This window comes from Taudactylus pleione, unplaced genomic scaffold (assembly GCF_031769625.1).
Source record: "Taudactylus pleione unplaced genomic scaffold, aTauple2 ptg000192l, whole genome shotgun sequence".
Taxonomy (NCBI): domain Eukaryota; kingdom Metazoa; phylum Chordata; class Amphibia; order Anura; family Myobatrachidae; genus Taudactylus; species Taudactylus pleione.
In genome coordinates this window covers 2,524,109-2,550,853 of record NW_028284594.1, presented here as the reverse complement: position 1 = coordinate 2,550,853, position 26,745 = coordinate 2,524,109, and the positions used below count along the sequence as shown (strand labels likewise).

Sequence of the window (26,745 nt, the reverse complement as noted above, 5' to 3'; positions counted from 1 at the left end):
AGGTTGTAGAGATTGCATGTACTAGGTGAATGGAAAGTTGTAGTGTTAGACAAGTAGCTTCAGCAAAAAGGGGTGGCCTATGGTTGGGTAAAAGGTATCAGGAGCCATGAGATGTAGCAGGGAGACAAACAGGTGATGATGATTGTGCATTTGAGGTTTAGTTACCCTTGTTCTGGTGGGTGGGAATGGTGGGTACAAGTGACAAAATAAATAATAAATAGGTGCAATGTGGAGTAGTCTGTAAAATGTAGATAAATATGGTTTATTTATGGTAGATATTGTAGCCTCTAGCTGGCATAGTGGAGTAGATAGCCTCCTCACAGATATATGATCTGGGACACAGACTGATGGACCCAATGGGTTCAGTAGCTGAACATTGATGGCAACAGCAATTACATTTGTGGATGATAGGGCATATGCTGTATATAACTAAATTAAAATAAAGTTATCGCTAACTGCTATCTGCATACTTTAGTTTACACAGCATAAGAGAGGCACATCCATTGTTGTTATGCAGATGGCCATAGTTTATATTCCTTCATGTAAAGGCTCAAGGCCTGTCTTAGCAAGGAGCAGTTCTCCGCATGCTTATCCTGCCCTCTTGTGAAGTCTCCTCACAGCTATGCCTGGAGTCAGAGGAGTTTCTAGAGAGGAGGGGGCCCGTGTGCAGTCTCCGTTACGGGCTCCCTCTTCTCCGTCCAGCAGCGTACTGAGTCGTGCGCAGTCAGCGCCGCACTTAGAGACTCTGGGCACTAGAGTGTGCCCAGGGTCTATAGCGCATGTACAGGTCACGGGGAAAATGGCCACAGCAGCCATTTTCCCTGTACTGCGCATACGATGGGAAAATGGCAGCGGCGGCCATTTTCCAGCCATTTTTTACAGCGCAGACCCCAGCGCCGACGTGAGACTCCGGAGAGGGGAGTATAATATGGGTACAAGGTGTGTGGTGTGGGCCCCGCTCCCATTATAAATACGCCCCTGCCTGGAGCATACCTAGAATACTTCTAAGCAGTTTTAAAGGAATAAAATAATATATTTATCAGGTTATTCTTCACTACAATATGGATACAAATATATTTAACATGAATGATGATTCAAAGTAATAGCAATGTCATATCTTTTTTCTGCTCCCAAAACAGAATGACTCTTTTGTTCTGTATTGTGCCAGTAGATATTAAGTAGGATGCGGAGGGGTCCTCTGCACACTGCATAATTAGCCTAGTTCCTTCACCCTACTTAATAGGAGCTATTGTGATAGGTGATTAAAATAGACGAGTTCCGTATTTTCACATTAAAATGAAAAGCACACACAAATGATATTCTCACCATAAAAAAAATAAAACAAATTTCAAAGCCAGAAAAAAAGAAATCACACAATTACAAATACCTACTACTGTACATTATAAGAATAATGTTTCCTTTGCATTGCACTATTTTGTTATCTATTGTGATATTTTATTTCAATTTGGTAGTACAAATAAAATGGCCATTTACATTTTATTTTCTACTTTTATTTCTCAGAATAACAATTTGGGATTGGGAGTCCATCCTAACCTATAAAAACTACTGTTAAAGTGCCATTATATTGTAACATTATTTGTAAAAAAAAATTAAATAAAAATTAAATAAAAATGTTTACTGATTAAAACAACGGGTTTTCAAAATGTTTGAGATGCCCGAGGCCAGTGGCATATCTATAATGAGTGCAGGACGTATAATGCGCGTAGGCACCAGCTGCCAAACCGGTCTCACCCTGTGATTACCAGTGATTTCTTTGACACAATATATATGGCAAAGGTGCCTTATTTCAGTCTTTATAAACTTCTGTGCATACTCCATATCTTCTATGCATGAGTCATATTTTCAAGGGTGGTGAGGCCAAACATTTGCACATAGGCCACCTCATATCTTAAAATGTCCCTGCCCCAGACATACATACCCAATAACAAGGAACCTGTAGTGAACATGAAACTGCACTAGAAAGGACAATTTCCTTGCAACAAGATGATATATAGCTATTTCATAAAAGGAATGAAGTGACCTATTACACAATAGGTCAACTACAAACTGATATAGGAGGATCTGGGAGGCCTAGCAGATTTCCAGGAAAATAAAAAATTAATAACTAGTGACATGCCAACAGTTGATCAAGACCTTAGGGTTCTTCAGTTAGAACTATCTAACTAATGAGATATATAAGAGCAAAAACTATTATTATACAATAATAAAGGAGCACAAAAAATTTCAAGATATCAAAAAAGATATTTAATAAGCAAAACACACACACACACACACACACACACATATTATTATTATATAAACAAATTCATAAAATAACAATTTGCACAATAAATATTAGTATACATTAAAAGACATAATAGTTATATCCTCAGAAATAGTTAATAAAATGTGCTGAGAAATTTCTAGGACATTTAAAACAATGCAGCAACTAAAAGAACCTCCTCCGCATTAGTTTTGCGCTAAAGAAAAGCTTACTCTTAACGTGCTGGAATTTGAAGGATCCTTGAACCAGGATAGGGCACAAGCAACCATGACTCACTGTAGAGACCAAGTTCACATTGCCCCCCAAGTCAGAGATAAAGGTTTCAGATGCCCCTGGTGATTTCCTTTCAGCCAAAATGATCTCCATATCATCAGTATGCTACCACATACAGTCGCCTTCCAATTATCTTGTAGGTGGGGCGGGGGGGTGGCTACACAAACGGAGGTGTTCCTGATGGAGCGCTTCCAGTTTTGAGGGCGGCCGCACTAAATTCAGCAGTGATGTCAGTGGGGAGCTTCCTGCTCGATCAGAGCAGGAAGCTTCCTGGGGCTTGCGGTTGCCGAGACCCAACCTTAGGACCTCGTCGCAAGCCCCGATGGTCTTGACCATCACGACCATCACCCTGGTCGGTCGCTAAGCTGTGGGTGGTAAAAAAAAAAAAAAAAGGAAGAAGCGGCTGCCCTCATTGAGAGAGAGCGATCGCTTCTTGCAACCACCTCTGAATATGGGCCTCTGGGCCTGATTCAGAGCTGAATGCTCTGACAAGAGAGCTCCAGCTCCTTCATGTTGGTTGGTTTCCACAGCAATCTTCAAGTCTGACCACAGATTCTCAATTGGATTGAGATCTGGGCTTTGACTAGGCCATGCCTACACATTTAAAATGTTTCCCCTTAAACTACTCGAGTGTTGCTTTAGCAGTATGCTTCGGGTCATTGTCCTGTTGAAAAACATCCCCACAACATGATGCTGCCACCACCATGTTTCACTGTGGGGATGGTGTTCTTTGGGTGATGGGATGTATTGGGTTTGCGCCAGACATAGAGTTTTCCTTGGTGGCCGAAAAGTTACATTTTAGTCTCATCTGACCAGAGCACCTTCCGCCATACATTTGGGGAGTCGCCCACATGCCTTTTGGCAAACTCAAAATCAGGTCTTCTTATTTTTATCACTAAGTCATGGCTTTTTTCTGGCCACTCTTCCATAAAACCCAGCTCTATGGAGTGTACGGCTTATTGTGGTCACATGCACAGATACACACTCTGCTGTGGAACTCTGCAGCTCCTTCAGGGTTACCTTTGGTCTCTGTGCTGCCTCTCTGATTAATGCCCTCCTTGCCCTGTCTGTGAGTTTTGGTGGGCGGCCCTCTCTTGGCAGGTTTGCTGTGGTACCATGTTCATCCATTTGATGATTATGGATTTGATGGTGCTCCGGGGGATCATCAAAGATTTGGATATTGTTTTATAACCCAATTCAGAAGTGTACTTCTCAACAAATTTGTCCCTGACTTGTTTGGACAGCTCCTTGGTCTTCATGGTGTGATGCCTCTTGCTTAGTGGCGTTGCAGCCTCTGGGGCCTTTCAGAAAAGGTGTGTTTATACTGACAGATCATGTGACACTTAGATTTCACACAGGTGGACTTAATTTCACTAATTATGTGACTTCTGAAGGTAATTGGTTGCACCAGAACTTTTGAAGGGCTTCATAGCAAAGGGGGTGATTGCATATGCACATGCCAATTTTCAGAATTTTATTTATAAAGATTCTTATTTATATATATTTTTCTCATTTCACTTCACCAAATTAGACTATTTTGTGCAGATCCATCACATAAAATTCAGATTAAAAAAAATAAAATTACAGGTTGTAATGTAACAAAAAAGGTAAAAAGCCAAGGGAGTTGAATACTTTTGCAAGGCACTTTATTTATTGCTTGTAGTTGTTTTAACTAAAGTAGGTTTTACCCTTTGTTTATCATTGCTCTCTCATTCCTATCCCTTAAGACATTTTTTATTAGGTGACAGTGGAATTTTATACATCAATTGATAAGGTAATGGAGCTGAAAAAAAAAAACAAAACATGATTTCCCAGCTCTCATGGTACTAAGTATCACAAGATTAGGGAGAGGGTCCCACCTAGTACAGATCTTCTATGTAGAGTCAGCTTTGGGCAGGTGTCAGCAAAGTGCCAACCTGGGAGCTCTGACACCAACAGATCTCCAAAGTTGAAGTGGAGAAAACGCAGATCCTGGAGGACATCACAATTTTAAACTGTTCTACATGACTCGTACACATAACAAGGATTTTGGTAAATTTTGGGTTACCACCATCCTGTCATCCCTACCAAGAGTGATCAACATCACTTGTTTCCACTTTCAATAGAAAAATTATGTATCTTGGGTGGCTATCATTATCTTATACACTGTGGATGTGAGGCCCTTTGTTGAGTGGAGCAACGACACAGCTTCCAGAATAGAGCAGGCAGTCCCATGACCATGAGATAGAAAAGTCAGATTCGTAGGTTTTGGAGAAAACGCTTGTGGATGAGGGGGAAGTCTACATTGCAAATCCACAAAATCTGTGAGAATACCAAGTTGGGTTATTTCACTGTGAAATATAATCTATTTTGAAGCTATACCGAGAAAGGAGATGGACTAATTCCAGGTGGGAATTGTGGATTTTTCTACAGAGGATGCACAGATATTGATCCAGAAAGCAAATGTGAGGATACGCAACAAAAAAAGGTCTTACAGTTCAGCGCTATGGGTTTATCTACACAGTGTGTAGAATTTTCCGATGTTTTCAGTGATGTAGTCAATGCATAAAAAGAAACATCCAAAAGAGGAACAATAGTGTAATATTGTACATACAAAAAGTTTGCACCCCTTGTGCAAATAATCACAGAAAAGGTGAATGAGTCCAAATCCAGGAAAGTCTTTAAAGTATCCAATGCCCATCAGAGGCACCCCAAACGTGGTAGGTACGGCACTTGATAGAATGTGCTTACATGTATGCTTACTTTCGTAAATGTGGTATTGACATATAAAGGTTTCTTTGGGTCCTCATCCGATTAATATCCTGTGGTGATTCTTCAAACCAGTATACAAGTGACCCAGAAATCCAAATAAAAAACAGGAGGAACCACAATAATGATGGTATAGAAGAATTTAATTATAAAATATCTAAAATGAACACATGCATACCCTATGTAAACAGCAAACAGAAACCACTGCGGAAGATGGATCCCAGATAGATCACTACAGTAGCCTTATGTGTTACAATGGGTCAGTCAGGGTTCAGGGTAAATAGGGAAACTCAACGTGTTTCGATACACTTTGGCGTTTGTTTTTTTTTTAAGATGAGTGTCTATTAAAACTTATGGAGTAGTCAAGAAGTTGGGAGTTCCTGGACCTACTCCGTTGCCATTTGTTGGAACATTTTGTGCTGCAAGATTATCTGATAAAGTGCCCTGATGACTATGTGAGGATGTAACCTGATCCCATAAAATGCAAGAAAAAAAGCAGAGTGGAAAAGTTCTTAACTAGGCCTGATATAAAACATTGTGAAAGACATAAACAAGTGGCACGTTACCATTTGCAATATATTTGAGTCCATGCCATAGGTTGGTGCCTAGGGAAGCATGCATTTGAATGAATTAGGAAGGATGGCTTCTCAAAAGTATTTTTTTGAGATTGGCACACCAAGACCATGTGTAGATGCATCATCATAAACTTCCCCCTCGATAGTCTCCAAACCCATAACCCATATGAATTTAGAAATTTCTTTAAGTATATTGGGGAAGAAAGAAATGGGTATCTGACTGCATGAGTCAGGAATTAATATAGAAGCCTGGGTAGGACTTTAACTTTCAAGAATACTCCCCTGCCCAACAAAGAGATGTACATTGGGTAATAATGGGATTTTGGTACCTACCGGTAAATCCTTTTCTCTGATTCCACAGGGGACACTGGAGGTGTTTACGCTGGGGGTATAGAGGCGTGGATAGCTGGAGCCGGCACTTTAAATAATTTAGAAGTGTGAAGCTCCTCCCCCTCTATGCCCCACCAGCCCTCAGTTTAGAAAATGAAGGCCGAGAGGAGATGGAGAACAAGCGGAGTAAAAAAGGGAGAGAAGAACACACTGAACTGAATCATACAACATACGGAACAAGCCGAACAGGCTGGCTAAGAGCGTAGAGGTGGGCGTCCAGTGTCCCCTGTGGAATCAGAGAAAAGGATTTACCGGTAGGTACCAAAATCCCATTTTCTCTTTCATCCACTAGGGGACACTGGAGGTGCTTACGCTGGGGACGTCCCAAAGTTTTCCCCATGGGCGGGAGCGCTCTGCGGCGCCTGCAGGCGGCCAAAACGGGATGCCGACATAGCAAACGTGAACAAAGAAAAAAGAAAATTGCCCCCCAGCACACTGCAGATAAATCAAAAATACTTGAATCCTACATGATAATAGAAATTCAGGAGGTATTGATTTACATACATTTGCAAATATATGAATAAGTGCTGGGCAATCGTCAAGGCTCCTCTATACCAGCGTCCCTAAAATGAAGGGGTTCACGTCCGAGAAGCGAGGCACCATAAAAAATTCCAGCCAAGGACCACCCCCAGGGCATCACAAGAAAAGGGGAAAAAAAGGTGATAGTGAAGTGTTAAAGGATAGGTGTGTAAAGATAAATCAATAAGTGTTAATGAGATGTAAAATAATTAAAATTACATAAATAATACACAAACGCATTGAAAAGTGAAAAAATATTCTATGTGAATTAAGTGGTGATGCCATGAGCAAGGTCCAGCCAGAACAATCCCGGGGGCCCCACTCCCAAACGCTCACCCCAAAATAATTATTGCTACATACAGTACATCAATTTGTTATTATATGACCCAGAGTGGGTGCTACTATTATGTAGCAATAATTATTTTGGGGTGAACCCCTTAATTTTAGGGACGCTGGTATAGAGGAGCCTTGACGATGGCCCAGCGCTTATTCATATATTTGCAAATGTATGTAAATCAATACCTCTGAATTTCTATTATCATGTAGGATTCAAGTTTTTTTGATTTATCTGCAGTGTGCTGGGGGGCAATTTTCTTTTTTCTGACATAGCAAACGTATCAAATTTGTAAAATCTGACAAACGTGTGAACTGAAGACCAAGTGGCCGCACGGCACAACTGTGACATGGAGGCTCCTCTACTGGCCGCCCATGACGCACCCACAGAACGTGTGGGATGAGCCGAAATGGACGAAGGAGGCCGATGGTCGGCACTAACTAAGCCTGATGAATAGTCAGCCGGATCCAATGTGCCTGGATGCTGGCCAACCCATGCGAACAGCATCATAGAGGACAAAAAGCGACTCGGACTACGGAGGTACAAAAGGAGGCTGCACGCGCAAGACCCCTTGAAGAAACGTCTGCACCTCAGGAATGAGGGTCAATTTCCTTTGAAAGAAAATGGAGAGGGCAGAAACCTGCACCGTTAAGGTTCCCAGGCGAAGGCCAGAATCCAGACCCGTCTGAAGGAAAAGCAAAAAACCGGGACAAACTAGAAGTCCTAGATGGAAGAGCCTGACTGGAACACCGTGAGATATAAGCACGCCAATTGCGATAATGTGCAGCTGAAACTGGCTTCCTGGCGCGTAGCATGGTGGGAATAACAGTGTCTGGGATGCCTTTGCGTCTTAGGATATCGGTTTCAAGAGCCACCCCATTAAACACAGCTGCGCTAAGTTGTGGTGTATGAAAAGGCCCTGCTGTAGAAGATCCGGGTGCAGAGGAAGGGGCCACTGATCGTCCAACAACTTCTCCGAGGCCAGTTTGTAGCCACGAGAATTACAGAGGCTGTCTCTTGTTTTATCCTTTCTAAAAGACGAGAAAGAAGCAGAATCGGTGGAAAAATGTAAACGAAGTCGTAGATCCACGGACTTATCAGAGCGTCTACTGCTTCCGCCTGCGGATCTCGACTTGACATGTATAATGGGAGCTGATGATTCAATCGTGACGTCATGAGGTCCACCTGAGGACATCCCCATTGACGTATCAGCGCGTTGAACACGTCTGGATGAAGCTGCCATTCTGACTGGTTCTCGGCCCACCGGAGGATCTGAGTTACTTCTCGCATAGCCATGCGACTCCGAGTCCCTCCTTGGCGGTTAATGTAAGTGACGGCCGTCGCGTTGTCGGACTGAACTCTTACCGGACGAGTCTTTAAAAACTCTGTTGCATCTATCAGAGCATTGTAAATCGCTCTGCGTTCCAATACATTTATGGGCCACTTCTGTTCTAGAGGGGACCATCGACCCTGAAAGTAATAATCGAGGACTACTGCTCCCCATCCTCGAAGGCTGGCATCCTTGTTACGATGATCCAGTCCCACACTCCAAATCTTCTGCCTGCTAACAGATTGTTGGATTGTGTCCACCAAAGAAGGGCTACTCTGGTAACCGGGCTCAGACGGATCTGTCGATGTAGAAGCAGATGAGACCCTGACTACTGTGCTAGCAGGTCCAGCTGAAATACTCTGGAGTGGAACCGGCCAATCTGTAGCGCTTTGCAAGCAGCTACCATCTTCCCCAAGAGATGCAGACAAAGAAGCATTGACACCTTCTTTGGTCTGAGGACCAGTTGAACCAATAACCGGATATCCCTGGCCTTGTCTGTTGGAAGAAAAATCCTCCGTGATTTTGTATCCAATATCATGCCCAGAAACAGAAGTTTCTGGGACAGACTGAGATTCGACTTCTTGAAGTTGATTATCCAACAGTGTTGGATTAGAGTGTAATATGTCAGTAAGGCATGATCTGATAGAAGAGACACCGATGGAGCCTTGAGTACCAGGTCGTCCAAATAAGGGATTATGTTCACTCCTGATGACCGAAGGAGAGCGATCATGACTGACATGAGTTTGGTGAATATGCGGGGAGCCGAGGATAACCCGAACAGCAATGCCCGAAACTGATAATGATCTTTCAATATGGCAAAACGCAGAGAGGTGTGGTTCCCAGATGGGAACATGGAGATAGGCATCCTTGAAATCCAGGGATAATAGGAACTCCCCTGGTTCCAAACTCGCTATGACTGCCATTTTGAAACAATACATCTTCAGATAGAGGTTCAAGATGGGCCCTGACCGAGCCATCCGGCTTGGGTACTACAAACAGGCTTGAGTAAAATCCCATACCTCTTTGATGTTCCGGAACCGGAACTAGCGCAGACGATACCACTAGAGACTGGATAGCCTCCTGTAGAACCCTGGCCCCGTCTACAGGTGTTGGCAGACTTGTAGTGAAGAACCGAGGTGGAGGGGGGACTTCGAAGTCTATTCGGAACCCCAGGGAAATTAGTCTGCGGATCCACGGGTCTGTAGAGGTCTGGTGGTTCCAAACTTGTTGAAAGTTCTGCAGACGGGCTCCCACTGCAGAAGGTACCAGGTGGGACAGAAGACAGTCATGCCACCTGTTTTTTTTTTCTCGCTGGTTTAGGCTCTGGTCTACGTGCAACCGTGTGTGGACGACCTCTACCCCTGCCATCTAGTTTGCGTGGGAACACCTCTGGCTCTACCACGAAAGGAATGAGGTGCACGAAAGGAATGAAACGAGGGTCCATTGTAAGATCTTCTGGGTGTATGAGCAGTTGACAGGAGGAAGGAAGACTTAACCCCCGTGGACTGGAATATCCATTTGGCTAATTCTGGGCCAAAGAGCATATCGCCAGTGAATGGTAAACCTTCCACCGCACGCTTAGATTCTGCATCCGCATGCCAAGTGCGCAACCAGAGGGCTCTGCGCCCCGAAATAGCAGAAGCGGATATGCGAGCACTAATCTGACTGATATCTTTTGAAGCTTCGCCCAAGTAAACTGCAGACTCACATGTGTTCTGCAAGTAGACGTAACTCTGCTCTAGGAGTACCACAGTCCAAACCGGTAATCAACTGGTCAGCCCAGCAAAACCACCGCCTTGTAAACCCAAGCGGTAACAAGGGTGGGTCTAAGTTGAGCATCCGCTGCAGTATAAATAGATCTTAGCGTTGTCTCCAACTTACGATCCGAAGGATCTTTTAGTACTGTAGCCCCCGGTACTGGGAGTGCTGTTTTCTTAGAGAGACGGGAGACGGACGCATCTACTGGAGGAAGCGTTTCCCACTTGTCCATCATGGATGATGGAAAAGGGTAGCTAGATTGAAACCGGCGCGGAATTTGGAACCATTTATCCTGTTGTTTCCAGGCCACTGAGAGCTGCTGTTGAAGTTGCAGTGAGAACGGAAAAACCACCGAGCTCTTTGTTCATGAAATAATTCACACTCCTGGGATGCAGGAATTACATCCTCAGGTAAATTCAGTGTTTTTTCTAACCGCCAAAATTAGAGATTCCACCCCGGGATAAGTGGACTCCAACTCCTGAGAGGTACCGTCCTGTAACGTTTCCTCCAATTCTCCTCTTCGGTATCCTCCGTAGTGAGGAATTCTTCATCCGACTCCTCTGACTGGAGAACAGTCGTCAGAGTACGCTTTTGTGTGGAGGGTGCAGATGCCGCTGTACCCATAAGCGGTACCAGGGTGTCTAAAGACTTGGTTAAATCAGCCACCCAGAGAGGCTGAGACTTATGTGCCTCAGCTAACTCTGACGTTAAATCCGTCATTACTCCTACCATGTCAGCGGCCCATGGAGGAGCAGGTGTGGCCGTAATAGCCATCGGTGGATCTATTGCTATACAAGCATTACATAACGTGGATCCAGCGGCATGCGTCCTGGATAGTTTGTTCTTACACTTAGAATAGACAAACATCTTTTGAGCCGCTTGTGTTCTGTTTGACATAGATACACAGTCACCCAGAGGTACACCAGAAGTGAATTAGAAATAAAACAGAAGGCTGGTTGGGACACAGAGGAAGAGGTACTCCCTCCCATAGATTAGATTCCCTGCACTTATACCCCAGTGATTACTCACAGCCTCTTGCCAGGGATGTAGTCAGGAGAATCAGCCTTCTGCATGTGCTGCACCCTACCTATAATGGAGAGATGCAGGCAACAGTGGGTTAAACAAACAGCAGCCACGCTGTTCTCACAGCTGCTGCCGCGTAAACGGGACAGGGAGCCAGCACTGTTAAGCTCCGCCCCCCTTCCTCAAGCCCACAGTGGCTCTAATATGGCTGTACTAATTAATCACCTCCCCCTGCAAGCCCCGCTGTGCTCAGCAGCAGGGGGGGGGGGTGAGATGCAAGTCAATGAGCAGCACTGTAGCCGCTGCTCAAGCCCCGCTGAACAGGAGCCTCTAGCCGCTCAGCAGTGGGAAGAGGGGAGAAGCTCTATTATCAGCGCCATAGCGCTCTCTGCATCCCGCACTGGCCGCGGGGCTGGAGACGGGGGATGCGCAGGTGATTTACTCACTGCGCTCCCTGGACGGCTTCCCTCCAAACAGCACTTTCTCTTTAGGGGGAGTCACCTGACCGGCAGCCGCTTCTGGAGACTACCTGGCAGCACGGCTTTGTAGAAGTGCTGTGTGTGTGTGGCGGTAAGGAGCTGTCAGTGCTTTTAGTATAAGCACTGTGCACTCCTTCCTGCCTTCTATTAAGGACAGGGCGCCAGGTACCCGGACCCCACTTTTAGAGAGGTGGCGAAGGGTACCTAAAAGGTGTAAAAAAAGATGTTAGAAAATAATAAAACTAAATAAATAAATGTGTTGCTGGAGCACAGCAGGTTGTGACCAGCTCCGTAGGCACATTTTCTAAACTGAGGGCTGGTGGGGCATAGAGGGGGAGGAGCTTCACACTTGTAAATTATTTAAAGTGCCGGCTCCAGCTATCCACGCCTCTATACCTCCAGCGTAAGCACCTCCAGTGTCCCCTAGTGGATGAAAGAGAAATACAGCAAAATCCCGTTTGATGCTGTCACACAGTGGAGGAATGTTATTGGAGAACAGTTAGATAAACTGCTAAGGCATCTGTATGATGAGGTATCTAAGCTGAGAGGACTGCACTAAAATGTTAATTCTTCTACAATAACTTCTTGGTGATGGTGCTGGAAGGGGGAAGGGGACAATGGTTAGATCCAGTACTTTGTTTTTGAAAAAAAAACAAAACTCCATGTGCCTAGTTTTCCAAAAGATGAATAGGAAGTGATGTTAACAGAAGGGTGATAGTGAGGAGAGTGTCCTCTATACCAGCTATATTGCTAGTGGCTCCATGACTGTGATTTTTAGTATCCCTGCAAGGGTATTTGAACTTCGCGGCAGGAACACCAGAGGTTGCAGCCCCCTGGATGAGTACCAGATGACTAGGAAGGAGTTTTAGTTAGAACAGACACAGTACAGAATCAGAATCCAGAGAATGGTCAATCAAGCCAAGGGTCAGGGTCACAGGCAGTGGTTGATATACACATAGACAAGTCAAAAGATTGAGGGCATAGGAAGAAAAACAATGGTCAAAAAAGTAGCAATGTATGGAACACAGTAGGGCACGGGAAGAAAAGCAATGGTCAAAAAAGAAGCAATGTTTGGAACACGCGGAGCACACAGCTGTTGCAAACAGGTGAAAAGCATCTGACAATGAGGAAGTAGACTGGGGAGTTTAAATAGGATGGCAGCACCCATGATTGGCTACTGAGAACAGCTGGGAAAGATTCAGTAGAGCTGCAGGTGTGTAAACTACATCAAAATGGCAGTGGCCATGGATGGAGACAAAATTGAACAAAGACGGTCCATGGCAAGATGTCATCTCCCATAGATGCACACAAAAATGGACTAAGAAGGTCCATGGCTACATGGCGTTGCCCAGTTCACAGAGAGGAGTCAAAAATCCATTGACAGAGAGAATTGCAGAGGGATTTTGATAAAGCATTGATATGTTGGAGGAAGCTGCCTCTAAATCCCATATGACTTACCTTCATAAAACTCCATTTCTTCTCTACATTAAGGGCTAATAGTTTTTTTAGTGATTTGCGGTCAATAGATTACATTGCCTTGTGTTATCGGAGTACTGGTGACAAGTAATAAAGGTTACTTGATCGGGATGGATTAGGGAGGTGATTAGACCTTTTAGCCTGTTTGCCAGAATCTTCACAAAGATTTTAAAACCACATTAAAGGGCCTGATTCAGTGGTTCAGTATTTTGCAGCAGTTCAGTCTGCGTCTTGATGCTAATGCCACAACTAATGATCTTCCTACTGAGAAGCCCACATGCCACGGCACTAATACATCTTGGGGTCTCTTTAGACACACCATCGGTCACAACATCGCAGCTTGCACCAGCCATATAGTAGGTGCAATATTTCCACCAGAACCGTGTGTCCTGTGCCAGTGCTTCAGCTCCTTTAGATGCAGCCACTGTCAGAGACATGCCTGCATCTGGCTAGCCACCCTCCTGTTACCTCCCAGAGAGCCCAACAACATCCACAGCACTTCTTCAAATTCTTTCTGCATTTCCGTGCATGCGCAGTGTGACTCCAACATATGCCAATTACGCTTATTGGCATTGCGTGCAGTTAGCGTACACATCTGAATCAGGCCCCAAGTGTGGTGATAGCTAGCTCAAGATGATGACCGCCTGCTTTATAGATGACCAGTTTTAGAATGTGTTGTGGTTTGGTCAAACATAACCCCATGTAGAAGGGAGTTTAAAAGATTCTTGCGGATGAATGAATGGAGGGCTTTAAATTACTTGTAATAAGGCCCAGCCAATCCATCTGGACCAGAGGTTAGAGTTGATATATTCACTTCTTTCTGTAGAGCTTCCTCTCCCTGAATTTTTGGTGCACCTCCCAAATGATTTCCCAGTCCTCTGAAATGCTCCCATTAGATCAGATGACAATTAAACGTTTGGGATTAAACAAAATGTTGCTGTAATTTGTAATTAACAGATTAAAAGTTTATGCAATGTTCATTCAGGAGACACACTTTATTCCTTCACTTCCTGATATTACTATTATACCATCCTTGGGACTATTGTCGGAAAAAGAGGAGTTCAATCTCTATAGCAAACAACCACGAGGCAGATATTGGATACAAGTAGGAAAAGTTGTCAATCTTTAAATCAAGATAGATAAAATATATGTACCTAATGAATGCCACTACGCATTCTCTAATAAACTGAGAAACTAATTTACCTAACACCGTTCCTGGGAAGTGATCTTAGTGGGGGTAATTAACACAGTGCTTGATCATTGGCAAATCCATCTTAACTGTGATTCATGTAAAGTTGAAGAACCAACAGCTAAGGGCTACAATTATTTTTCACATGCTGGCCACAGGAACCAGTAAGATGAGATCACAACTGGTTCTTCTGGTCAGACATATCAGATTTGTAAGTGTGTATGCTTACCAAAATCAGTCAGTCGGACGGTTTGTCGGCCAGGTGTGTACCCCACAAAAATCCCGTGATGGAATTAACCAAAGTAATTGAAACAGTAAAAAACTATTTAAAACTGATTTATTAAACAACGCTATGGGAGGCTCATTTAATTAGTAGAACATCTCATAACAAAAAACAAAGATTTAAACAAATAGGGAATCAAAGAAAAAAAACAAAAAGAATGCAAAGACTCCCTCTGAGAGGACACCAACACTAAACTCCTAGCAGCCAGCGGAAAATTAAACTTGCTATTATTAAAACATACAGATCATGTCTTGATGGAGCCGAGCAGATGCATTATGAGAAGGGTAAATTCAGATAAATTGTATTCAAACAAGCTAAAGACTATCAGGGAGATGTATCTAGTCTTGGAGAGAGATAAAGTGGAGAAGTTGAGTGGCAACCATTCAGCTTCTAATACCCCTTTCGCACAAAGTGGAAAAACTTTGGCTGTGCTGCACAGCAGTTAGGACAATGCGATGAACGACGCATGGGCACGCACAATTGGGTGCACACACTATGCAATCCACACAAAACATTGTTTCAATCCGCGTCGGAACAATATATCATTCAATGGATCTACGTATGTACCCAGCTTTATACACTACTAGCTATGCTGCTTTACCAATTAGGAGACAGCTGTCATTGCCCAGCCTTAAACTGGGTACATTCTGGAGCGATATTGGCCGGATATGAAAGGCATACCGGCTGAATCGTCCAGTGTGTACGGCCAATCTGCGCTTTCTTGCGGTCGTAAACGATATCTTCCGTTCGGCCGTGCTGCATGGCCAACCAACGATATCGCATGCGGCGCTGTGCAAGGTAATGGAGGACGGAACTAGAGATAGTTCTATCCTTCATTATATCGTTCTGATATGCATCACGGATACGATATTTCGGCCCGTCAGCTGCCATATAGGTACACATCGCTCCAGTGTGTACCCAACTTAACATTGTTTGTAACACAAACAATACAGAAAATATTTAGAAGAGGTTAAAGCCAGTGTATTTTTTTTCAACCTTACTATGTAACTAGGAACCATGAAAACAGCATTTTCATAAATGAAATGATCACATACTGAGGTTTACCAAGACAGGAATGCTTCTATACAACCCTATGTCCCTAAGAGAGCTATTCTTTGTTGGAAGTTTATGATCTGTTAAATAGTGATGCTGCTCCTATAATTCTCTTGCATCTTGTGATCTCATACTTACATTCCACAGGGAATAAGGATACTTCAATTTCACACACTATAATTATAGAATTGTTTTGATACTGCAATGAGCATATCTGTGAAGAATGCATCCAATGCACAAACATATTGATAGTCATTGCGTGAGACAAGCCTAGCTATTTAAACATTACCATGACAACAACAATGTGAAAACAGTACATATATTTGGTCTGCACCAAGAGAGTCGGTAGTGGTGGAGAATCACTGATTTTATTATTATACAGTATTAGTAAGCTATTATTATTATTGGTGTTATTCATTTGTAAGACAGTGGGAAGAGAGAGGATACATATAACCATACTGGCCTACTCTCTTGATTTTTCCAGTAGTCCCACGCACCCCCGGAAAAGTAGGCACTTCTTCCGAATCCTCCCAGTTCCTAGAGAAGTGGAAAAATACGGAGAAACTTACCTGCAATTGGCAGATCTGCGAGGAGGAGGTGGGGCCTAATTACGCGATTCTATGATTATCGTGTCATTTGGCCCCACCCCTTATTTAAATATGCCCGAATTGTGGAATTTTGCTTCCCCTCTCCAGGCTGCTCCCGCATATAACAGAGACACACAAGGTATTCATGGCAGGTATAAAAATAAAGTATTGGGGGGCCCAGCTCATGAAAGAGCTAATAATTTAGTGGGTATGTACGTAAGCTATGTAATGCAGCAATATTGGGAAATTGGCAAGGTATCAATTGTATAATTATTGCACATGTTGCTAAATTCAGTTAGAAGATGCCAATTCTCAAGCTGGGTACACACTGGGCAATATATCAATCGTTCAATTAAACATCCGATATATTGAGACCGTGTCGGTGGGTGTGTACCTCCAATGTCTGTGAGTGACGTCGTTCACAGACATATCGCAACTGCTCTGCAGCACAGTAGATGGCCGATATATCTGCAGATATATCAGCACATCTGGCTGTGTACACAGGTGGTCAGCCAACTGCCCGTACACTTGCTGCAGGGACCGCCGGTGACTGACAGCTCACCTAGGTGGGCAAATTGAAATTCCCGCCCAATTGTGATGCCAGGGAACACACATGGAGCGGACGATCGATAAGTCTGTATAGCTTACCTGATCGGCCTCTGTGTCAGCGGACCCGTCGGAACAGTGTGTACCCAGCTTTACACTACGGCTGATATTGAGTCACACACGCCAGTCAAAATTTAAATGTTGACGGGTTTTTTTTTTTGTTATTTTAGTCTACCCATAATCCTCAAATTTTTTTGTGTCGACCTTTTGAATGTGTCAACCATTTAACCATGTCGACCTAAATACATGTCTACATATTGGTGGTCAACCTAATGACCATGTCAACCTTCTGACTGTTGACATTCAGAATGTGTCGACAGTCAGAAGGTCGACCAATCAACAGGATACCCTGAATATTTGACTTCTGAATTCTACAATATTTTGTCCACCCAGGCTCATGGCAATGCAGACTTTCAAGTCACTAAAAACCAGTGGTATCACTGAAGCAAGAACTTAAATCATAAGCAGTATTTGGAATTACAGCATTATCTCTAGCAGTTGTATAGCAATTACCGTGCAGCAGATTCTCCCAGTTTCATTTTACAATACTCACTCCCATGATGGGTGCATGCACTTAAAGTAAACTAAACAGAAAATGAAGAACCATGTGTGACATCAGCTGACAAACGTATTGAGGACTAGATGTTGTCCCAGACACTGCCTAGGTTTTAGTGCTCTCTCTCCTCGCTCTCTTTAGAGCTCCCTCCAATCTTTTTCTCCTGCTCTCTCACCCTCTAAAGGGGCACATCCACTAGACGATCTACTCCCTGTCCAATCTCTAAACGATTTTCCCTTGATTTTTTCCCTTGAAATTTTATCTTTCAGTCTGAACGATTTGCAAACTATCTTTAATAGATCAAGTGAAATTGACCTGCATGTTCAGTCAACTGACGAGACGATCAAACAACCAGCGGGAGCGCGCATCGTTGATCGTTAACGACCAAACACTGGAGGATTTATAAACGATTTTTAAACGATTGAACGATAACGATGTCGTTATCGCTCAATCGCCTGCTAAAATTATGTAGTGGACGCCCCCCTTAATGCTACCCATCCACTAGAAGACAGACAAAAGACGGCACGATTGCGACATTGTAATCGTTTGTCAGTCTGTAATATGCCCACACTGAACGAGCAGTCGTTCAGTGTAGGAACATCAATCATCTGCTAACATGCTCAACCTGATGTGATCGTCAGGTTGTACAACATAATTGTACGATGATAGCGGTCTAAACGACCAGCGTGAGCGCGCATCGCTGGTCGTTTTAGACATTTTAGTGAACGATTTGCACACGATTAATGAACGATTGAATGATAACGTTATCGTTCAATCGCTCAATTTAATCGCCTAGTGGATGGGACTCTCTCTCTTTCCTCCTCATCTGTTTATTTCTCTCATCAGCACTTGATTTTATTATATAGATTATACTTATCTGTATTTTTGTGCTTTCGGGACATCCTTGCTTTTTTTCCCGGTGTGCCTTTTTTCTGTATGGTTATACATTTTTGGCTGTGGATAATGCTGTTATTGGTTGATTTTCAGGAGTTTTCTGTATTTTAATCATGAGATGGTATGTGCCTAGTAAGTATTTGAGATGGTTTGTGCCAAGCAAGTGACTTCTTCAGAAGTGTTTGGAGACTGTAGATGTGTGTTATACCGAAACTCCCTGGAAGTGACATCACCGACACTGCTGGGAGGGGTAAGAGTTCATACCAAATGTCACTACTTGCCAACATGATGACACGATGATGAATATTCCAAAAAATATATATATATGGGATGTGTCCTATGTGAGGTCACATTGGTAGGAGTATCTGATTAGTTTGATCAGGAATAGCTTGATATATCCAACTAAATCCTCCACTCCCTCAAATAAAGAATATAAAATACCCACTACTACACCCAGGGCCAGATTATGGGCAGGGCGGGTGGGGCGGTCGTCCAAGAGCCCCCACATATTGCTCCTACATGGTCACAATGCACCCTCCCAGGCCTGCCCAGCTCCTGCCTCCCGGCGGCGTCGCAGTCTCTCTGACTGCAAAAGCCCTCTCCTCTACCTCCGAGGTTCAGCCGGGATGGATGTGATAAGTGCTCGGTTCCCTTGTCTTGCTATCTGCTCTCCCACCACAGGCTGCTGCTGCTCCTCTGTGAACAGCCGGTGAGTGGTGACAGCGGCTCCAACAGAATGAAGACCGGGACCACCAGACCAGGGTCCTGAAAAGATAGTGCACTGGTGCCCGGTTTTGGCCCTCTCCTGTGTGTGTGCACGTGCTCTGCCCTCCCCCTGCCTATTGCAAAATCAGCTGTGATGAGGGGTTCCAACCGGCAACTTGGCACAGCAAGGTGGCACATTGCTGCCTACAGACCACCCTCCCCGCCGGCCCTATTGCTCCCCAAAGTACCATCTCTGGTATGTCCATATCTGTATTATAACTACTATTATGCAGGGGCATTTCAATAAATTTGTACATTTTATTGGTGGGGGCCCCCACAAGCCTTAATCCGGCCCTGACTACACCTGCATTCAAAAAGTCCAGTATTTACCTACATGTAAATTAAGTTCATGTAATACACAATCTACAGCATAAAACACATGCATATACTATGTATATAGAATAGGCTAAAGCAGAGGTTCTCAAACTCAGTCCTCAGGACCTCACACAGGTTACGTTTTCCAGGTCACCTACCACGGGCACAGGTGTATTCATTACTCACTGACCCATTTTAAAAGATCCACTGGTGGAGCTAATTATTTCACTTATGATTCCGTTAAGAAACATGGAAAACATGCACTGTTTGGGTCCTGAGGACTGAGTTTGAGAACCTGTAAGCTAAAATAAATTACATGAATGCTAAAAACAGCAATTATACTGTATGTAGTGTAGTACAGAAAGCCAGGCAGATTGTGAAATTATATTGCGATAAATATTAGTATTCACTTGTAATGGTTGCACTGTGAAATCTACACAATATAACACTACAGCTGGCCACACACTAGACCAACTTACATCCAACCAGCCAACTTGTTGATTGGTTGGAATGAAAATCTGGTAAGGAATGGGAGTAAATGATGATCAGCAATTTGCTCCTAAATGCCAGAAAACAGATGAAAATGGTCGTTCAGTCAGGTTTGTTAAATGTTTGATCTAAACAATTTGTTCAAACAACAGTTTTGGTCCATTTTCCAGCGTTTGGGAGCAAATTGCTGATTGTATACCTTACCAGATTTTCATTCCAACCAATCAACTAGTTGGTTGGTTGGACAGATAATCTTTAGATGTGTGGCCAGCTTACCAGTGAATGAACATTTTCAGGTTTAATACAGTAATCTTAAATTTAATTTATACAATCTTTAGTTTAGATCAGAGGTTGGCAAACGCGGTCTTCAAGGCTCCCAAACAGCCCAGGGGATAGGTTTACTAAAGGTTGATTTTAAATCGATTTAAAATAGATTACAATGAAAGTTTTTCTGAAGCTAAATCACATATTTACTAATACTTAAAAAACTAAATCAAAAATTGTCTGTTAGTAAATGTGTGATTAAGCCCCAGAAACCCAACATCGATTTTAAAATCGCTCTTTAGTAAATATGCCCACAGGTTTTAGAGATATCCATGGTTGACCACAGGTGGTAAAATCAAATTGACTGAGGTACTAATTAAGTCACATGTGCTCAACCCTGGATATCTCTAAAGGTGCACACACACGTAACGATTTTTGAAAGATTTGTCGATAACAACGTCGTTATCGTTAAAAAAATCGTTCAGTTTATGAGTTATAACGATGAACGATAATCACAAATGCGCACTCCCATTTGTAGTTATCGTTCATCATCCATTTCAGACTGTCCAACATGACGATTTTCATTTAGAGAAGGAACATTATTCGTTCATCGTTCAAAAAATCGTTCACTTTTTCAAGGGAAAATCTGACAGAAAATCATTGGTTACAAAATTGTTACGTGTGTATGCACCTTTAAACCTGAACTGTTGGGGAGCCTTGAGGACCACGTTTGGGAACCTCTGGTGTAAAGGTGCCCATACATCTGCGAAGGATTGTCGCGATGTAGCAATGCGATCGAAAATGCCGACTGCCCACCATCGATGTTCAGTGATCCATCGCAGGATTGCTGAAATTTTAAATGTTAAATGTCCCCGATTAGACAATCACGATAATTTTTTGAAAATTAGGAAAATCCAACATGCTGGATATCTGCGATCCTGCGATGCCAGGTTGCAGTCTCGCGGCAAACCGTCGCTGATGCATGGGGCCCTTAAGCCATTATTCATTTACTACAGTGGTTCTCAAACTCGGTCCTCACACACAGGTCATGTTTTGCAGGTCACCTAGCAGGTGCACAGGTGTATTCATTACTCACTGACATGTTTTAAAAGATCAACAGGTGGAGCTAATTATTTCACTTGTATTTCTGTAAGGAGACCTGGAAAACATGCACTGTTTGGGGTCCTGAGGACTGAGTTTGAGAACCTGTGATTTACTAGACTTGTCTGTTCATTTGCTAGCATTGTGCATTCATTCACTGATACTTTCTACACCTCTCCAAGTTTTTGGTTGTAAAATTCTAACTATTCCTTTACTCTTTAAACCAAAAATGTATTTTAAAAGTATACATAGTAATAATGGTGGCACATGTCACAAACTAGTTTTTGTTGTATCTTCTACTTACCCTTATACCTTAGCCATTCATTCACTGGACGATTCACCCTATATACTTCCCAAACTATCCCTTTGAACTGGGACACTCATGAATTACTCAGGTTATGTGGCTGTTAACTTCAAGGCTGCATTTCACCTGGTTTTAATCAGCCACAGATAGTGTGCTAAGAGATACAGTGTAGACACAACATACATTTCAATACTGCAACCATTTTCACATCAGGAAAAATGTAAATAAACCATACACAGAAGGCATCCTACTGCAGCCACACAAAGTAGGACAATACCCAAATATGAACTAAGCATATAAAACACTCATTAAAAATACAGTGAGTCTCAAATTAAAGATAATAATCTAACAGGACTGTAATAGGTGTGCAAGACATTTCCTACTCTGAAATAACGCTGATTCTAGTAGAACTATAGCCATAGCACGATTTTTGTACTAGGAACACAAAGAAAAATTGCCAACATTAAAAATTGCTATAAATGTATGGGAGGATTTAGGTGAACATTTGTGAAAACATAATTTTTCAAAAGCAAAGTACAAAAAAGAGAAAATGGTAAATAGGCCATGTAATAAATAATGCGGGCTTATCACTTGTCAGTATTATTACCTATTGGCAATCAGCTACTGTGCTGCTGCCCATCAGTCACTAGGGAATAGGCAATGGGCAACTACTAGTACTGACTGCAAAGTAGCCTATATGATGCTGCTACATGAGTGACCGTCACTGAGTGGATGAGGAACATACTACAGGTAACACAGTATAGTGACTGGTAGCGGCAACCTATCGGCAGGAGCACTATGCTGTGAGTAAAGGAATGCGCTGTCAGGCGCAGCTGCACCACGTCCTACCTCTAGCGGCGACGGCTGCAGGTACCCGGCTCTGGGCTGATGGCGCGCTGACTCCCTCCGCAGCGCAGACTGTGCGGCTGCCCAGCTCCACGCGTTACCATAGCAACCGTAAGGAAACATTACTGGCCATGGCAAGGGACAAACTTCATCATCTGCTCTCCTCTCTTCCAACCAGGAAAGAGTGGTGGGCAAAGAAAGTGTGCGCTGCTTAAGCACCGATGAGCTAATAATGACAAATGCACTGAGAAAATAAGATCACGTGAACGTTGAAGTCCCTCATTTTATTGGGCACACTTGTAATTATATTTTATTAGATCTTCACGCTGAGCCTCCCACAGGACATTTGACACTCAGGCACAAAATCTTCTATTCAATTGATGTTAGAAAAACAAAATGCAGAGGGGGCATTCAGTTCTACACAATGGACGCAATGTGACGTTACAGAATGGAACATCGCACCTGTCAGCATTGCAAAAAGCTTTCCCTCACATCTCATAGTGATCCGCAGGAAAACTTGCAATGTCTGCACTACCGTAAATGACCCACATGTGCGCAGCCATGGCAAATCGCTTTGAATTTAGGGTCTGATTCATCTTGAATCGCACGGCTGCGTTCGCATGCAGCCAGCCGATGTTTGTGCTCTGCGCATGCATATGCATCGCAGTGTGTGTACCGGCCTCTGTGATCGGGAAGCGATCGCAGTGAGCACGCAGTCCAATCGCATAGTGATTGACATGAAGTGACCGTTTGGGGGTGGAGAGGGGAAAGCAGGCGTGCATTTCAGTGCCGTTACAGGGGCATGCATAAATAAGCCCCTGCGATTGTATACGCTGGCAGAGGTCTAGATGATGACAGGAAGTTTAGCAGATTGTGAGGTAGGGTCAGGTCAACCACAACTTTGTGAATGGTTCCGATGTTACTTGATGTTACCGATATTTTCGCTGACTTACGGATGCATGTCATGGGGTCATGGGATATGGGCGGCTTTATACAGTGATGGGCATCTTGATATAGTGCTACGGTTGCCGTGCGATTGCATTCATTAGCATATTTTCACCACTAGCGGATGTGTGCGAACCAAGCTGAATCAGGCCCTTAATCCCGCCACCACAAAAAAGAAAACAAAACACTGGCATCACAAACTAAATTCAGGTGGAAGCCCCTGGTAGGACTGAGAAGCATGTCATTGGGTCTTTTTATTTATTAATATCAGAAAAAAAGATGAGCATTTTGTTTGAATGCTGATCTCATTCAAAATATTTCATAATTCTAATATATTATAGATCAGGGGTAGGTAATGTTTTTCTCTTTGGGTGCCAGGCATTCAAATTACAATGTTAAAAAAATTCCAGCGTGCCATTGCTATAACCTTCGCTCTATTGAAGCCAATGACGCTGTAATGTAGGAGGCTGCCACTAGGTGGAGCTGCAGCATGCCAAAAAGGGACAAGCTGGCAACAGAAAATGATATGAGTGGTATGCTCAGTGGATATTGAGAAACACTAGGGATGGCCATCAATGGTAACCAACTATGCGATGGACGACAATCGATGGTTTCACCAACCGATTGTCATCCCTGTTCTATGAATGACTGGCGAGCGGGCCATTCAGAACTGGGGGCATGGCTTCGGGGGTGGAGCTAAGCTTCATATCCTGGCACCTTGTAAAAATAAAAAAAATATTTGGGTATGCTCTTCCATCGATGAAGGGGAACCATCTGGTTCTCCCCCATCGATGGAAAAAACATTTGACATTGGCCATAAAGCATCGAAGATAATGAATCATCGATGGTAGATGACCATCCCTAAGGAACAGAGGAGCAGGAGAGAGAAATTAGGTGCCGCAGGTATGAGGAGAGAGACTAGGCAAGTGACGCTGAAGTGGTGTCAAGGGCCACTGAATATCCACTGATGTTGCACTGGGGACTGCTGCAGAAGCACCAGTAGAGTGAGTCTGAGATCCAGAGACAGTGTGACAGTGCAGGGATGTGTGCGAACCAAGCTGAATCAGGCCCTTAATCCCACTACCACAAAAAAGAAAACAAAACACTGGCATCACAAACTAAATTCAGGTGGAAGCCCCTGGTAGGACTGAGAAGCATGTCATTGGGTCTTTTTATTTATTAATATCAGAAAAAAAGATGAGCATTTTGTTTGAATGCTGATCTCATTCAAAATATTTCATAATTCTAATATATTATAGATCAGGGGTAGGTAATGTTTTTCTCTTTGGGTGCCAGGCATTCAAATTACAATGTTAAAAAAATTCCAGCGTGCCATTGCTATAACCCTGGCTCTATTGAAGCCAATGACGCTGTAATGTAGGAGGCTGCCACTAGGTGGAGCTGCAGCATGCCAAAAAGGGACAAGCTGGCAACAGAAAATGATATGAGTGGTATGCTCAGTGGATATTGAGAAACACTAGGGATGGCCATCAATGGTAACCAACTATGCGATGGACGACAATCGATGGTTTCACCAACCGATTGTCATCCCTGTTCTATGAATGACTGGCGAGCGGGCCATTCAGAACTGGGGGCATGGCTTCGGGGGTGGAGCTAAGCTTCATATCCTGGCACCTTGTAAAAATAAAAAAACTATTTGGGTATGCTCTTCCATCGATGAAGTGGAACCATCTGGTTCTCCCCCATCGATGGGAAAAACATTTGACATTGGCCATAAAGCATCGAAGATAATGAATCATCGATGGTAGATGACCATCCCTAAGGAACACAGAGGAGCAGGAGAGAGAAATTAGGTGCCGCAGGTATGAGGAGAGAGACTAGGAAAGTGACGCTGAAGTGGTGTCAAGGGCCACTGAATATCCACTGATGTTGCACTGGGGACTGCTGCAGAAGCACCAGTAGAGTGAGTCTGAGATCCAGAGACAGTGTGACAGGGCAGGGATCAGCAGCAGAGATCTGTTGAGGCTGTCTGAGTTAAAGCTGTTTAAGGAAGAAGCCCCTATTGCAAGCATATTGAGAGCATATTGTGAACATGTTGAACGTATATTTAAAGCATATGGAAAGCCTATTGAAAGTACATTGAAGACATATTGAAAGTACTGAATAACCCTAACACTTATATAAGACCGAGCTAGATATCTGAATATGCTGACAGTGTGATATATGTCCTGTTTGAGTTACTATTGAACCACTGACTGGGTCTATCAATATAAACAGAGGAAGACCTTTTATGAGATAATTAAAAGATGATTAAAGTGCACTTTGGGACTGATCTATTGATACTATTAAGTGCTGAAGATAATTGTGAAACTGTTTATTATGCTTTATCACTGACAAATCAAAACTATTATTTTCTGGAATCAAGAAAGACCAACATTATGTTAGGATCCACGGCAGTGGATCATCTTGGCAGTAGGTCCCAGCCATAGTTGCAACTGGGACACTGCATCATGTCTTGATCCATGTTCTGGCTGTTGAAGGCAGCTGGAATCCTGTCTTGTCTGTATGCAGCTCATTGCTGCATTCCTACCTGCCTGTGTGTGTGCAGAGCCTAGCTGCATACTATCTGGTCATTAGGGAGGCTCTCTGCAGGGATTGCTCTGATTAGTCCCTGCTCCTGATAAGTTACAACCAGCCCTACACTTCGTGCCGGTGATATTGTCTGACTTCCAGAGTCCTGTGCCCAGAAGCCTGAGTTCTATGGTCTCGTCTTACCTCGTTCTGCATTTCCTATGTCCAGTGCCTGTCTGCCTGATCTGTATTTGCCTGTGTGTCATCTGCTGTGGTTCCATTTAGGCTCATGTCCTTGCTGTTTGGACTTCCCAGAGCAGTGACTTCCGCAGCCTACCTCTCCGCTGCCCATGTCATTTCCATACCACAGCCCAGTCAAGCCGTGTCAGTCTGTTTCCAGCCGATTCAAGCCTGCAGTGTTCTCAACCTCGCTGCCTCCAGCCTGCATTCCTGCTGTGCCTGAGATCACTTGTCTGCTGTGTTGTTCCTGTTGCACCTCGGCCCTCAAGGCTGCTCCATCCTGTTCCTGTCGCACCATGGCCCTCAAGGCCGCTTCGTCCTGTTCCTGTCGTACCTCGGCCCCCAAGGCCACACCTCGACCCTCAAGGCCACTCTGTCTTGTTCCTGTCACATCTCGGCCCTCAAGGCCGCTCCGTCCTGTTCCTGTCACACCTCTTTCCTCAAGGCCGCATCGTGAGGTTCCAATCACACCTCGGCCCTCAAGGCCACTCTGTCTTGTTCCTGTAACATCTCTGCCCTCAAGGCCGCTCCGTCTTGTTCCTGTCACACCTTGGCCCGCAAGGCCGCAGCTTGAACTTAGTCTGTCA

General features: G+C 43.7%; 1 protein-coding gene across 5 annotated transcripts in view; it reads right to left on the bottom strand.

The window, feature by feature from the left end:
* Window positions 1-22,647, bottom strand: part of PKIG (cAMP-dependent protein kinase inhibitor gamma) — a 175,956-nt gene extending 153,309 nt beyond the window's left edge. For 3 of the 5 annotated variants that reach the window (XM_088476753.1, XM_088476752.1, XM_088476757.1), the window contains exon 1: window positions 22,445-22,647. The gene's annotated coding sequence lies outside the window, so the exon portion shown is untranslated. Of the gene's footprint in view, window positions 1-21,595; window positions 21,685-22,202; window positions 22,307-22,444 lie in introns of those variants that run through there. The other 2 variants (XM_088476756.1, XM_088476755.1) reach the window with 2 other exon arrangements.
* Between the last annotated feature and the right edge of the window lie 4,098 nt (window positions 22,648-26,745).